This window comes from Nicotiana sylvestris, chromosome 10, assembly GCF_000393655.2.
Source record: "Nicotiana sylvestris chromosome 10, ASM39365v2, whole genome shotgun sequence".
NCBI lineage: Eukaryota > Viridiplantae > Streptophyta > Magnoliopsida > Solanales > Solanaceae > Nicotiana > Nicotiana sylvestris.
In genome coordinates, this window is record NC_091066.1 from 72,269,580 (window position 1) to 72,284,070 (window position 14,491).

General features: G+C 36.1%; 2 long non-coding RNA genes across 2 annotated transcripts; one reads left to right on the forward strand and one right to left on the reverse strand.

The window, feature by feature from the left end:
• Positions 1 to 2,484: 2,484 nt before the first annotated feature.
• Positions 2,485 to 5,900, reverse strand: LOC104212265 (uncharacterized). The gene is made up of 3 exons (XR_011402987.1): positions 5,327 to 5,900; positions 3,756 to 3,823; positions 2,485 to 2,746 (listed from the first exon to the last, which is right to left on the reverse strand). It is a non-coding gene; the product is annotated as an uncharacterized lncRNA (long non-coding RNA).
• Positions 5,901 to 7,519: 1,619 nt separating this feature from the next.
• LOC104241345 (uncharacterized) lies at positions 7,520 to 9,753 on the forward strand. The gene is made up of 3 exons (XR_011402808.1): positions 7,520 to 7,795; positions 8,131 to 8,212; positions 9,692 to 9,753. It is a non-coding gene; the product is annotated as an uncharacterized lncRNA (long non-coding RNA).
• The last annotated feature ends 4,738 nt before the right edge of the window (positions 9,754 to 14,491 follow it).

Genomic DNA, 14,491 nt, shown 5'->3' on the forward strand with positions numbered 1-14,491 from the left:
ACTCCTTCAATTCCTTCAACTCAGTTGATGCCAGACGATACGGAGGAAAAGAAATGGGCTAAGTGCCTGGCACCAGATCAATAGCAAAGTCAATAACTCTGTCGTGCGGCATGCCCGGGAGGTCTGCAGGAAACACATCCGGAAAGTCTCGAACCGTTGGAAAAGAATCTATTGTAGGAGTATTAGCACCAACATCCCTCACCAAGGCCAAATAAGACAAACACCGTTTCCCAACCATCTGTTGGGCTTAAATCAAAAAATTACCCTGCTGGGAACATAATCTAGAAAACCCCTCTACTCAATCTTTGGAAGCCTCGGCATCGCCAATGTCACGGTCTTAGCGTGAAAACCCAGAATAGCATGACATGGAGACAACCAATCCATACCCAAGATCACGTTGAAATCAACCATACTAAGAAATAAGAGATAAACTTTAGTCACCAATCCCTAATAGTCACTACACAAGACCGATATACACTGTCCACAATAATAGTATCACCCACCGGCGTAGATACATGAAGTAGTGAAACTAACGACTCACAGGACATATCCAAATAATAAGTAAAATAGGATGATACATAAGAATAAGTAGAACCAGGGTCAAATAATGTGAAAGCATCTCTGTGGCACACTGAGACAATACATGTGATCAATACATCTGAAGCAACAACATCTGACCTAGCAGGAATAGTATAGAATCGAGCTTGACCACCACCTGACTAGCTTCCCCCTCTATGGCAACCTCTAGCTGGCTGGGCCCACCCTGAGCTGGCTGGGTGGGAGGTGAAGTAACTAGTGCGAAAGTCGCAGTCTGACTCCTCTAATGAACTTGACCTCTCGAGCGACAGGGACACTATCACCACATATGCTTAAGCTCCCCGTACTCAAAGCAACTTTTCGATTGTGGTGGTGGGGGCTGAATCAGGCCTGGAGTACTAGAGTAACTGCTAGAAGGAACTGACACAGATGAACGCAGAACCGATGGAGCATGGGATAAACTCTGAGCTAGGAGAGCATTGAGAGATGACTGACCCGAATGGACACTATATGAACCAAGGCTAGATGGTGCACCATGATGAACTGGATGAGCCATCTGAGCGGGCCTATAAGGACGACCCTTGTTGTGGTAGGACTGCCCAGAAGGAACACCACTTAAACAACTCAAACCAAGAGGCCTCTTGGCCTCCCTATTCTCACGCTCCTGAATACGAACCATCTCTAGCTGTCGACCAATATCAACCACCTCATCGAACGTAGCACCTGATACATTCTCCCGAGTCATAACAAAACGTAACTGATAGTGGGGGACATCAATGAATCCCATATCCTCTCCCTCTCAATGGGAACCAACCAAACTGTGTGATGAGCTAACTCTTAAAATTGCATCTCATACTGGGTGACAGACATGCCCTCCTGTCTACCTGCTCGAACTGTCTGCGCAGCTCCTCTCTGCGAGTCTATGGCACAAACTTCTCCAAGAAGAGAACGGAGAACTCATGTCATGAAAGTGGTGCTACACTGACTGGCATGCGCCTCTTATAGGCCTCCCACCATCTGAAGGCAGCCCCTAATAGTTGTTATGTAGTAAAGGAGACTCCACTAGTCTCCAGAATACCCGTCGAATGAAGAATCTGCTGGCACCTATCCAAGAAGTCCTGGCAATCCTCTGACTTTGCCCCACTAAATGATAGAGGCCTAAGCCTCCCAAATATCTTTATCCCCTTCTACTTTTCATCATTCATAATAGGACCCACCTGGGCTTGAGCAACTACAACCGGTTAGGCTGGTAATACCCATGGTGTCTGAAGTCCCTCCATCACTTGCTCTGGAGTGCGGGTGGTATGAGTCTAAGTACCTCCCCCGGCCAGAGAAGTGGTTGGCACAGTTTGAATAGAAACTGCCTAAGCAAGTCTAGTGCACATAGCCAATATCTGAGCCAAAGCCTCCTGAAGGCCTGGAATCACAATGGGCATAGCTGGTGCCTAGTTTGGCCCCACTGGCTCGACCATATCTGGAACCTGCTCCTAAGCTGGAGCAACTGGAGGATCTGTTGGTGCTACTCTAGCTACTGCATGAGTTGCATCTAAGCCCCTACCACGGCCCGACCTCTCGTGGCCCTAGCCAGTGGTATTGGTGGATGTCTGTCCGATTCGGTAGCACGTGTTCTCACCACCTTTGAGAGAATAAAATAACAAAAATTTAGTTCCCGAAATCAACAAATTCGCACGACAAGAATACAAGAATGTGAAGTTTTCTTAAGGGTTCGGTGGCCTCTCGAAGATAAGTACAAACATCTCTGTACTGATCCGCAAGACTCTACTAAACCTACTCATGACTCGTGAGACTTATGTAACCTATATTTTGATACCAACTTATGACGGCCTAAAACTCAACCTGTCGTGATGGTGCCTATCATGTTACTAGGAAAGCCGCCAACTCAGACACTTCCAACACTTTCAAATTTAAAATATACTAAAACATGTCTTAAATAAGTAAAAGATCTCATAAAAACCGAATAAAAAATGTCACAACTCGATACATAAGTTTCCAAAGCCAGGGTGTCACTGAGTACATCAGAATCTACACAATACAAATCTAAAACATTGTCTAAGAAATTGAAACTGAATAAGTAAAACTAAGGGATAGGGGAGGAGAGTCAAGGTCTCCGGACCCCAGGGCAACTACCTTGATAATCTCCAAATGATGATAAACTCTAAGAATCAGCAACCACCATGTCTGGAAATACCTGGATTTGCACATGAAGTGCAGGGTGTAGCGTGAGTACAACCAACTCAGTAAATAACAAGTCTAACTATTAGGCAGAAAGTAGTGACGAGCTTCACATGTACAGTTCAATTACAGAATTACAGTAAAAAAATGTAGACATGCTTTCAATTTAACAGTTAAAGCCCAAATAGGTAAATCATGTCAAGTTTAATTGAAACAAGATATGGTACATCTTGGTATCTACTTGCCAGTTATATATGCCAACTAAATTACAAAACAATAATGAAATCACATGCATACTCTCAAAGTATCATTCACTCCATCCTTACTCTCACTTCATCCTCACAGTCACCCATCCCTCACAATCACTTATTCTTTACAGTCACTCCATCCTCAAAGTCACTCAATCCTCCCAATCACTCAGCACTCGCGCACTCGCTCAATAGGCACCTGCGCTCGCTGTGGGTGTGCAGATTTTTGGAGGGGCAAATCCAGCCCAAGCACTAGAATAAGCCAATCATGCCATGAATCAATAAAACTTGCTGCAATATGCAGCTCGATCCCATAAATTACCTCACAATCAGGCCTCACTCAGTCATCAATCTCTGTAGTATGTCGGGCTCACAAGAATCAGGATAATCAACCCAAATAATGATGATATGATGCAATAAAGGACAACAAAGACTGAGACATAATATGCAATAATAGATGTGACTAAGTACAAAATTGCAAATTAAGCAAATAATTCAACATGTAACATGACCTCAGTGGGTCTCAACAATACCAACGCGTAGCCTAAGCATGATTTCTAACATGACTGGCAGCTCAATTTGTCTAACACATAGGTGGGAATATGGATAACGACAAGATTATTCAACTATACAGTTCCATGGAATCGACCAGATCACAATTCATATGGTGCACGCACACACACCCGCCACTAGCATGTGTGTCACCTCAACATTAATAATATAACACGTAATTCGAGGTTTCATACCCTCAGAACGAAGTTTAGAAGTGTTACTTACCTCAAACCTTGCAAATCTCTACTCCAATAAGCCCTTGCCTCGCGAATCAGCCTCCAAATGCCTCGAATCTAGCCACAAATAATTTCATACAATCAACACGGGCTAAAGGGATCAATTCCATAAGAAAATACTAAGTTCTTAATCAAAAGTTAAAAAGTCAACTCAAAAGTCAACCCTTGGGCCCATATCTTGAAATCTGATAAGTCACAAAATCTGGAAGCCAACACGAGTCCAACCATACCAAATTTGCTAAATTCCGACACCAAATCGTCACTCAAATCCCCTTCAAAAATTCCACCTCAAAAATACACAAACTAGGTAGGAAATTCAATGTGAAAACAAGATTATTGAATAAAAATGATCACAAGTGATTTATCTCAAGAAACCCTTCGAAATCCCTCTCAAAAATCACCTTAGTCCGAGTTTGCAAAGTCCAAATGAGAAAAATCACAAAACCCTTCAGATTTAACACTACCAGTGCTTTCGTACTGATGACCTGTCACACCTCCTTTTTCTACCCCGAAAGGGTATAAGGGAGTTTTTCCAATTAAAGTGACAATAATCGAAACGGGATTATTTATTCAAATTCAGAGTCGTCACTTGGGATAATTTAGAGTGTCCCAAGTCACCGGTTTAAAATCACGAATCGAGGAAAGATTGACTTATCTGATCGTAGCACTACAATTCGTAAGGAATTCTGTTAACCCAGGAGAAGGTGTTAGGCATTCCCGGGTTCCGTGATTTTAGCATGGTCGCTCAACTATTATTATTGGCCTAATTATCTGATTAAGTACATATTTTATACATATTGTGCATTTTTATTCCTTTTTACCGCTTTTAACATTTATAGGATTATTTTTGGAACAAGTCACGACGTCGTACACTTGCCATTTTGGTACATGGTACAAACCGCGCTACATGAAATGCACCCGCGATTTACGACATGTTTATTTTAATATTATTCAATAGGGTCACATGAAATGCACTGTCGAATTGAGATTTACGTATCGCGACCATGCCACGGGAACCGTACCCATGACCACGATGAACTCATTTACACACCTAAAAGTTGGCCTACCCACGTGATGATGGCCTAGCATGCTGGTAGCGGTCCAATTAACGAGAGTAAGAATAAAGAACGACAAAATTATATCAAACTCAATCTCAAAACATATGGCAGGCCAAAATTTACATGTAACCCTTAGTCCTATTCCTTTTTTAAGTTCAGCACAAATTAAAATTAAAATTTCAGCACATATGGCAAGCCAAAATTAAAATTTCTGCGCAAGCTAGTTCGTAAGTAGTTTATTTCACATTCAGTTCTCAATATTTAATTTCCAAATTCGTGAGTTCCAAGTAAAGACAAATGCAACACAATTAAGAAACAACGAAACTTGCTCAAATAGTGACAGACCATTCATTCAATTTAGACAACTAGATTCAACATGATTACTAAGATAAAGTTCATTCAATCAACAGTCAAACATCAAAGTATTTACTAAATCATGCAAAAATAAGGCATCACATATATATGAGATCAAAGGAACAACAGATAAGGAAAGGAGATGGACCTTTATTGCTGCATATTCCTCAACGTGTATAACGACAGAAAATCTTCAATGCAACAATTCAATAACAAACTAAAGACCTGAACCTTGAACCGGAAACGGAGCTTCGAACGGATCTCATCTTCAATCAAGCTGTTACATTCGGGTATAGGAGTTCCATTTTTTCAGTGGGTTTTGTAGTGACGGGATGGTACCGATGCAACTTCTTCAGAACGGATTGGATCTCTCTTTACTTCTGGTTTCTGGATTGAAAATCGTCGTCGTCCCCTCTCACTCTGTTGCTGTTCGTTTTCAGTCGTCCTCCCCGTTCTACGTCCGTGTGTGCGTGTGTGTGAAGAATACAGGTGCTCAAGGGTGTTGTTTTGGTGAGGGTGACGTTAGGTTGAAGCTTAGGGGTCGTTGGTTTTGTTTTGTGTCTAGGAGAAGAAGAAAAGGGTCGTTCGTTGTTGGTCTCGCTGCTTAGGTCTTAGGGTTCCGCCAAAAGGGTTGAAGATGGAGGGGTGTCTGCGGCGCTGCTGGGAGCTTCTTCTTTTTCGTTAGGTTTTTTGTTAGGTCTTCCAAAAATCAGGGAAATGGCTGGTTAGGTCTGTTTATGCTGAAGGTTTTTTAGGAGTTATATCAAGCTTATGGATTTTTAGGGTTGAAAAAAAAAATCATGGGTCTAATGGGTTTTTTGGGCTTTAAAATTGAAATTGGGTTGGGTTCATGTCTTGTTCGATCTTAATTTTGGGCTAAGAAGACTAATTAAAAATATAAAACTTACTCTTAATTAATTAAAACACACTACTAAAATAAAACTAGGTATTAAAAGTGAAACTATTTTTTGTATTTTCAAATATTATGAGAGGTAGATAAACTAAAAATAACTAGATAAAATATTGATCAGTTAAATAAAAGAAAATATTTTTGTAATTTTTATTTTTTTGATAAAATAAAGCGAAAGAGTCAAAATTAGTTAAAGTAGCGATATTAGACCTAAATTAAATATTTAAATGCTAAAATATGTAAAATCTTGGGGAGGATCAAAAATTACATGTCTACAGGACACACTTAACTGCATTTGCGGTCTCGCAGGTGTGAACACTTCCCTCCGCTTCTGCAGTTGTACCTGAAGGTCTCTGCCTTCGCTTCTGCGATCCCACATGCGCAGGTGTGAGTTCGCATATGCGAAACTTTCTCGTACCTGCAACGACTGCACACCCCTTTCCATGTCGCTTCTCTGATCCCTTACTCGCACCTGTGATCAAATCTCCGCAGGTGCGATCGCACCAGACTTGGTGCACTATAGCAATCTATCAAATTTCAAACTTGATCCGTTAACCATCTGAACTCCACCCGAGGCCCCCGGGACCTCAACCTAATATACCAACAAGTCCTAAAATATGATACAAACTTAGTCGAGTCCTCAAATCACATCAAAAACATGAATCACACTCCAATTCAAGCCTAATGAAAACTAAGGAATTTCAACTTCTACAATCGATGTCGAAACCTATCAAATCAAGTCTGATTAATCTCAAATTTTCCTCACAAGTCATAAAAGACACAACAATCCTACTCTTAACTCTCAGAATCAAAATCCGAGCCCGGTAACCACAAAGTCGACTATCACGACCCAAAATCTGACTAGTCGTGATGGAACCTAACCCAACCCACTAGGTAAGCCAATCAATAACTAACCAATTCACTAAAGTTTAATAAAACAAATAATTAAATAAAATATCTTAATCTTATACATTTTCTAAGGACTAGAAGTACAAATCATGAGCTTCTAAGATTACAATTTACAAAGCTGGTATGAAATAAATACATCATCTGTTCAAAATGTACATAAACGTATTATTATAAATCTAAGGCTACCACTACAACAAATTTGGCCTAAGACCACACTAATTTTAAACAACACTTAAAAAGCGTTGCCAAAAGTATTTGTGGGCACGCTTATAAGGGTGGCCTTTGTTGAGAGTTTTAGGCCACACAATTTAGGCAAGTACAAGCGTTCTTTTTAACTACGCTTTTTAAGTGTTGTCAAATTATAAAATATTTGACAACACTTACTCACAAATATAGCAACGCTTTTAAAGGGTTCTGTTTATTCATGCTAAAAGTCGCTCTTTATAAGTGAATTGAAAAACTTCCAATAAAATTCCCCCAAATATTTCCCCCCATTATTTCTCTTATGTGAAATATCCCCCCCTTCTGAAGAGACCTCTAAAATATTTCTCCTTTGAAATTTTCCAATCCCTTTCCGCGTACCCCGACTCCTCCACCCGCTTACAACGACCAAGTCTATTCAGTACAAAAGATGGAGTTTCGGCAATGAAACTAATTGAGATGGTCTTGCATGCACTGACTCAACTTGTGTTGGCACCTTCGGCGACACTTCCTCTGCAACACCCAGTCAAGTGCCGTCATCGATTTGTCTGCACCTTTTGTTCCTTTACGAAAATCGATAACTCTGCTTTCATACTTGTATGTGCTGATTTTGTCAAACCCACTTTGATTAATCTCTCTTTACTATTACTTTTTTGTGCTTAATTTCTTTTCTTAGAACTAAATATAATTTTGGTACGGATTTTTAGTGTTGCACTCTAAATCTTAAAGGATTTGAAGTTGCGAAATAAAAAAACCTTGTTGCACTTGAATGATTGTTTAAGGGCTTCTTGTGCTTATTTTCCCCTAATATTTTCAGGTTTCTATCATAATTTTTTGTCATATTACGAAAGAAATTAGTTTGCGTTCAATATCTTGTACGCCTTATAAACTAACCCATGTCCTAATATTGAAGTGTGTTCAATTTTTGACAGTTTATGCAGGGGCGAGATAAGTAGCTATGACTATCAACGACAGAGGTGAAAGACTTGAAAATTCCTCTCTAGAGGGAGATAGGTGAGAGTTTGATTTTGTACAAAAGAAACTTCAATTCGCTTGTGTGTATTATTGGATGGTCGTAGATTTAAGGGAGATGGGATGGGGTGGTAAGAATTTTTTTAAAAAGTAATCTAACATAGGATGTGCATTTGTGGCTTCCGCAATAGCCAAAAAATATCTCTATAATGTTCTTTTCATAATCTCATGAGACTTCTTTAGCTTAACTAAACATCATATCTGCTATTAAAAGCTACATGGCATATGCAATCTTGATTGCTTTCCTTTTGATGAAGTCGATGCTCCTTCCAATTTTCCTCTTGATTGAATTTGTGTGCATTATTACTGAGAATTCTTTGGTTTCAGCGCAAAGCTTCTTTCTTTAAAAAAATGTGACATGATCAGTTTGTGCTTGTGTTTTATCCTTTTCCTTTCCTTTGGATATATACTTGCTCATTACTAAAAGGTTTTATATTGGATTAATATGAATATAATATTATTTTTTGATAGGTATAAATATGGTATCGTTATGTGAAAAATCAGGTATGCATTGATTTATCAGCGAGTGCTTGTTTTGTCATGGTGAGAGTTAGGTATTATTTATGTGGTTTTGTGATATTACCTTATAGTTGCTATCATCTACATTGTTTTTTGTACTGGAATGTTCCATGAAACTCCATATTGTATCTATCCAAAAAAGTGAATTGACATCCATTTTTATCAAGAGGAGTGTTAATATTATACTTTGTGAATCAAGTTGCTAATATTTCTATTGTGCAACACTTCAAATCTTTGATCTGACTATTAACCTTACGGTAGGAATCTAACTTATATGGTTAGGTTCCTTTTGTTTCTCCATGCTTGAGAATGTTACTAACATAATCTAAATTCTGTTATTAGGTTTATCATGTAGATATTTCATTATTTACCTGCATTTTGCCAATCTATTGATAAAATAGATATTTGCAGATTCACTGCCTATTGCAAATTCTACTTAGTTCATGCTTGCAAAATATCTCCTATTGGACGTGTAAATATTGGCAAAAAATAAGTAATGGCTATTACTTCATTAAAATAACTACTAGTATATAATTTATGATCAATCTAATTGGATGCCGATCTAGCCAGTTGATATATAAATTGCGGGTTTGATATTTATTAATTTTTGTGCAAAGATTGAGTTTGTTGAAACTCTGTTTCAAGATACCTTGAATGAAAGTAAGACTAATGTGTTCCATAAGGAACATAAAGATTTTTGGACTTTGCCAAGTATTTTTATACTACAAAAAAAATATTATATATTAAATATTGTTAATATTATAACCCATACAAAGTTAGTTAATTCTTTTTGATTTTGGATTCATCATCCATATTTAGCATACTGAAATCTTTCCCATATACTAGGTATTCATCTGACTTATGGTTATTCATTAAAGCATTTAGGAAGTTTACTTGTGACTTTTAGTGTGATGTGATTTGGACTTTCCCTTTGGTATTTAGGTTGCTGGTTCATAACTACACGAAAAGAGACATACATTGGCAGAACTTAGTTGAGAACACAAAGCAGAGAAATGCACTTTATAAGGTTACTTAAGCAATATCTGGTAATTTTTCTATCCAATTATACAATTGCTTTATTTTTCAAGCTTCTTACTCGTAGAATTGTAAAACATATACTACTGTTGAAGCCAAAACTATGATTTTATCCACTAGTTATTTTCTCTAAAATCAGTACTCCATTATAACATATGTTCAACTTTATTAGAATGTTTTATGCTTCATACCACCTAGAAATTAGAAAAATATTTCATACCACCTAAAAGTTTATGCCTTCTTATTACTTAGTTTTCGTCTTTGAGGACATTCATAAGGCGAAGCGAAAAGCATCTTACCTACATATTTGTGAAATCAAACGAATTATTGTCTTGTACGAAGAACATAAAAATATCATGTATTATGCCAGAGGGGTCGTACATGCATTCAAAAGTTACTGCTTTCTAATAGAGACATGGTGTACAAGTAGCTTCCAAATGTCATTTTCTCTGTTGAAAGTAATGTGCATCTGATTGGTGAAGATAAGTGCTAAGTTGGATAGTTTGTTATTACATATTCTATCAGAAGGTCATTGTTAAGTTTGTAGCCCCCCTAAATAATGAGGCCAACTTAAACATGATTGTATAAAGTTATTTGCATGTGGTGGTGTGAACTGGTCTATATCCACTACTCACTAAAACATATAAGAAATTACTCTGAATGTCAAATGGCTACTGATTTCTATTTGTCCGCTCATCCACTGTCTTCTGCCCCGAAAGTACTACTTTTTCATTGTTAATAGTGTTGTGCTTTTGATTGGTGAAAATATGCTCATTTGAGTTTGCACTTGTATAATATTGGTTTCTATCTAGCTTTTAATTTGATTTTAAATTTGTAGGAAAATTCTGGAGATGGAATTGAAAATGGTGGGACTAGAACAAATTGATTTATCAGAAGCTAATAACGAAGAGTTTTGGACAATTATGGGCAGCTCGGTGCACTACGCTCTATGCGCCGGATCACAATTGGACCATTATGATATTTATGATATAATATGAATATATATATATAAGGTTAATGGCTGGCAGACACCTTGAAACAATTGGTTTTATTATTTGATGTTGTATATGACATATTCCTTCTTCAAAGTTCATTGCAAGTATATTCATTTGAAACAAAATTTGTTATTTAATAGTTAATGTAGTGTTTGAGATAAGCATATTGAAGTAATGCTGTATTTTGTCCCGGGCCCGGGCCTTAGTGGGCCTAACGGGCCGGGCCTCGCGGTCCCGGGCTCGTGGTCCCGGGCTCTGGCGGTCCCGGGCCTGGCGGTCCCGGTCTTCGTGGGCCTAATGGGTGGAACTGGCCCGTGACGGGCCTAAGCCCACATGGTCCTGTGCTTAACGGGCCGGGCTCGTGGGCTTCGCGGGCCTAGCGGGTTTTTTTTTTAAGACAATTTCTTGTAGTATCATGGCTATATTAAAAATATATATGTAGTATATATGTATATCTAATTATTAAAGTGCTTGACGAAAAAGAAAATAACAAAACAATAGTAAAACACTAAATTGTCATGCATAAATATCACTTCTTGAAGTATATTATATTGTATCTTATGTATATATATTCTCTTATATATTTTCTTTTAGTATATGTATTGTATCTTATGTATATATATTCGCATAATAATATATTTTCTTGTAGTATATATATTGTATATTATGTATATATTGTAGCATAATATATTTTCTTGTAGTATATTATATTGTATCTTATGTATATATATTCTCTTATATATTTTCTTATAGTATATATATTGTATTTTATGTATATATATTCGCATAATATATTTTCTTGTAGTATATATATTGTATATTATGTATATATTGTAGCATAATATATTTTCTTGTAGTATATTATATTGTATCTTATGTATATATATTCTCTTATATATTTTCTTATAGTATATATATTGTATCTTATGTATATATATTCGCATAATATATTTTCTTGTAGTATATATATTGTATCTTATGTATATATGTTCGCATAATATATTTTCTTGTAGTATATATATTGTATATTATGTATATATTGTAGCATAATATATTTTCTTGTAGTATATTATATTGTATCTTATGTATATATATTCTCTTATATATTTTCTTATAGTATATATATTGTATCTTATGTATATATATTCGCATAATATATTTTCTTGTAGTATATATATTGTATATTATGTATATATTGTAGCATAATATATTTTCTTGTAGTATATTATATTGTATCTTATGTATATATATTCTCTTATATATTTTCTTATAGTATATATATTGTATCTTATGTATATATATTCGCATAATATATTTTCTTGTAGTATATATATTGTATATTATGTATATATTGTAGCATAATATATTTTCTTGTAGTATATTATATTGTATCTTATGTATATATATTCTCTTATATATTTTCTTGTAGTATATATATTGTATCTTATGTATATATATTCGCATAATATATTTTCTTGTAGTATATATATTGTATATTATGTATATATATTCGCATAATATATTGTCTTGTAGTATATATATTGTATATTATGTATATATTTTCGCATAATATATTTTCTTGTAGTATATTATATTGTATCTTATGTATATATATTCTCTTATATATTTTCTTGTAGTATATATATTGTATATTATGTATATATTGTAGCTTATAAATAATTCTAAGTATAGACAAAGAAATATTGCGAAAAGAAGCTCATGGGTAGAAGCAATAAATTTTATTACCAAAAAATGACATATCTTTCTTAGTCATCCTTCCCCCAATGGAATGAGCACAACAAGGTACTAATACCACCATTAGAAGGAAAAAAAACTAAGGAAGATGTGCCAAAATACAAGTTACATATTATTCTATGTATTATCTCTAACAAATCTCATAAATCCTTCAAGGTTCGGAGGAGGTTGCGTTGGTGGTGGTGGAAAAGAAGCTTGTTCATCACCACTTCCGGGCGAAGCCGAATCCTCCGTAAGTTCCGCTATCATTTCTTCATAAGCTTCATCTATCGCCGGTTGTGCTTCTGCAATTCCAAAGTTTCTTCTTTCCGAGCGGATCCAATCTCTAAACAATACTGATTTTTCCAAGCTATCCCTCATAGACGCTCTATGATCACCTATTTGCAGTCTTGCTTGACTGAAAGCGCTCTCTGATGCAACAGTTGAAGCTTGAATTGATAAAATATCCCGAGCCATCCTTGCAAGAACAGGAAAATGTTTTTCCCTTGCCTTCCACCATTCCAAAAGATCAAAAGAGCCGTCTGGATTCTCCTTTTCAAGTCCCTGAGACAAATAAACTTGAAGCTCATTTAGATGTGAAGTTTCATCATAATTTTCACCTTGAGACCCCCTGAACTCCGTCCAAGATTTAAGAGCTTTTAAGCCCGCAACTCTTTTAGAGGATTGTGAGCTAGACGAAGTAGGGGTTGGAATAGTTGGCCTAGCATGCTCTAAGGCAAGTTGATAAGCATTATAAACTGTTTGAGCGTTAATCTTAATTGAAGCTTTTGCATCTGCAAGTGTCGCAATTTCCTCATTTGAAAGATCTAAAGCCTTATAAATATTTGAATACCAAAAATGAGGACCTCCCAATTTCATTGTAGGATTTAGCATTGCAGCAAGACCATAAATAGGAGGGATAGGAAAAAAATATTTTTTAAACTTTTGTTTCATTTCATTTATAGCAAGTTCATAAATATCCCCACCCTCACTAAATTCAACAAACAAATCAGATAGTGCTGCAATATAAACTAAACAGTTTGAAATAGTAGGATAATATTGCCCAGAAAATGCATTTGTTGCAATTTGAAAATGTTCTAAAAAATCTAAAAGAATTTTAACATTAGTCCAATCTTGAGTGGTAAGCATTTCATCATCATCTTCACCACCTACCCGAGAATTAAACGTTGCATTAATTGGGTTTCTATATTCATATGCTACTACTAAACTTTCGTACATACAATTCCATCTAGTCGGGCAAGGTTTAGGAACCTTTCTTTCTCTAAGGCCATATTCATCACATTTTTTAAAATACTCTCTAAGTCTACTTCTACGGTTTGAATAAAAAAGCCAATTAAGAGCCATTCTAACCTTTTCAATTTCTATGTTTAATATTCGCATACCATCACCGACAATTAAATGATAAATATGACAAATACATCTAACATGGAAAATATTAGTAAATGCAGGATTTAGTGTTGTTGTAAGCATGCCTATAGCACTGGTGTTACTAGAAGCATTATCCATTGAAATTGCCATTATTTTATCGCTAAAGCAAAAATATCTACAAATATCTGCAACAGTGTTAGCTATAAACTTACCTGTGTGACGCGAATTAATTATTCTATATGCAATTATGCGTTTTTGCATTATCCATTCCTCATCTATCCAATGACTTGTAACAGTTAGGTAATCACAATCATTACCACTTCTACCAATATCAGTAGTAATAGAAATCCGATTAGGTATATGAGTAAATAAATAACGCAAATATTGTTCATATTCATGTTTGAATTTATAAATATCACTCTTAACTGTTGCGCGAGGCCAACCTTTATAAGTAGGATTAAACACTCTTCTAATATAATGAACCCAATTAGGATTAGAAGCAAAAGTATAAGGTAAGCACATAACAGTAATCATCTTTGCTAATTCTTCACGATCTCTATTTGGATCGTAATATAAAATACCTCCAGTG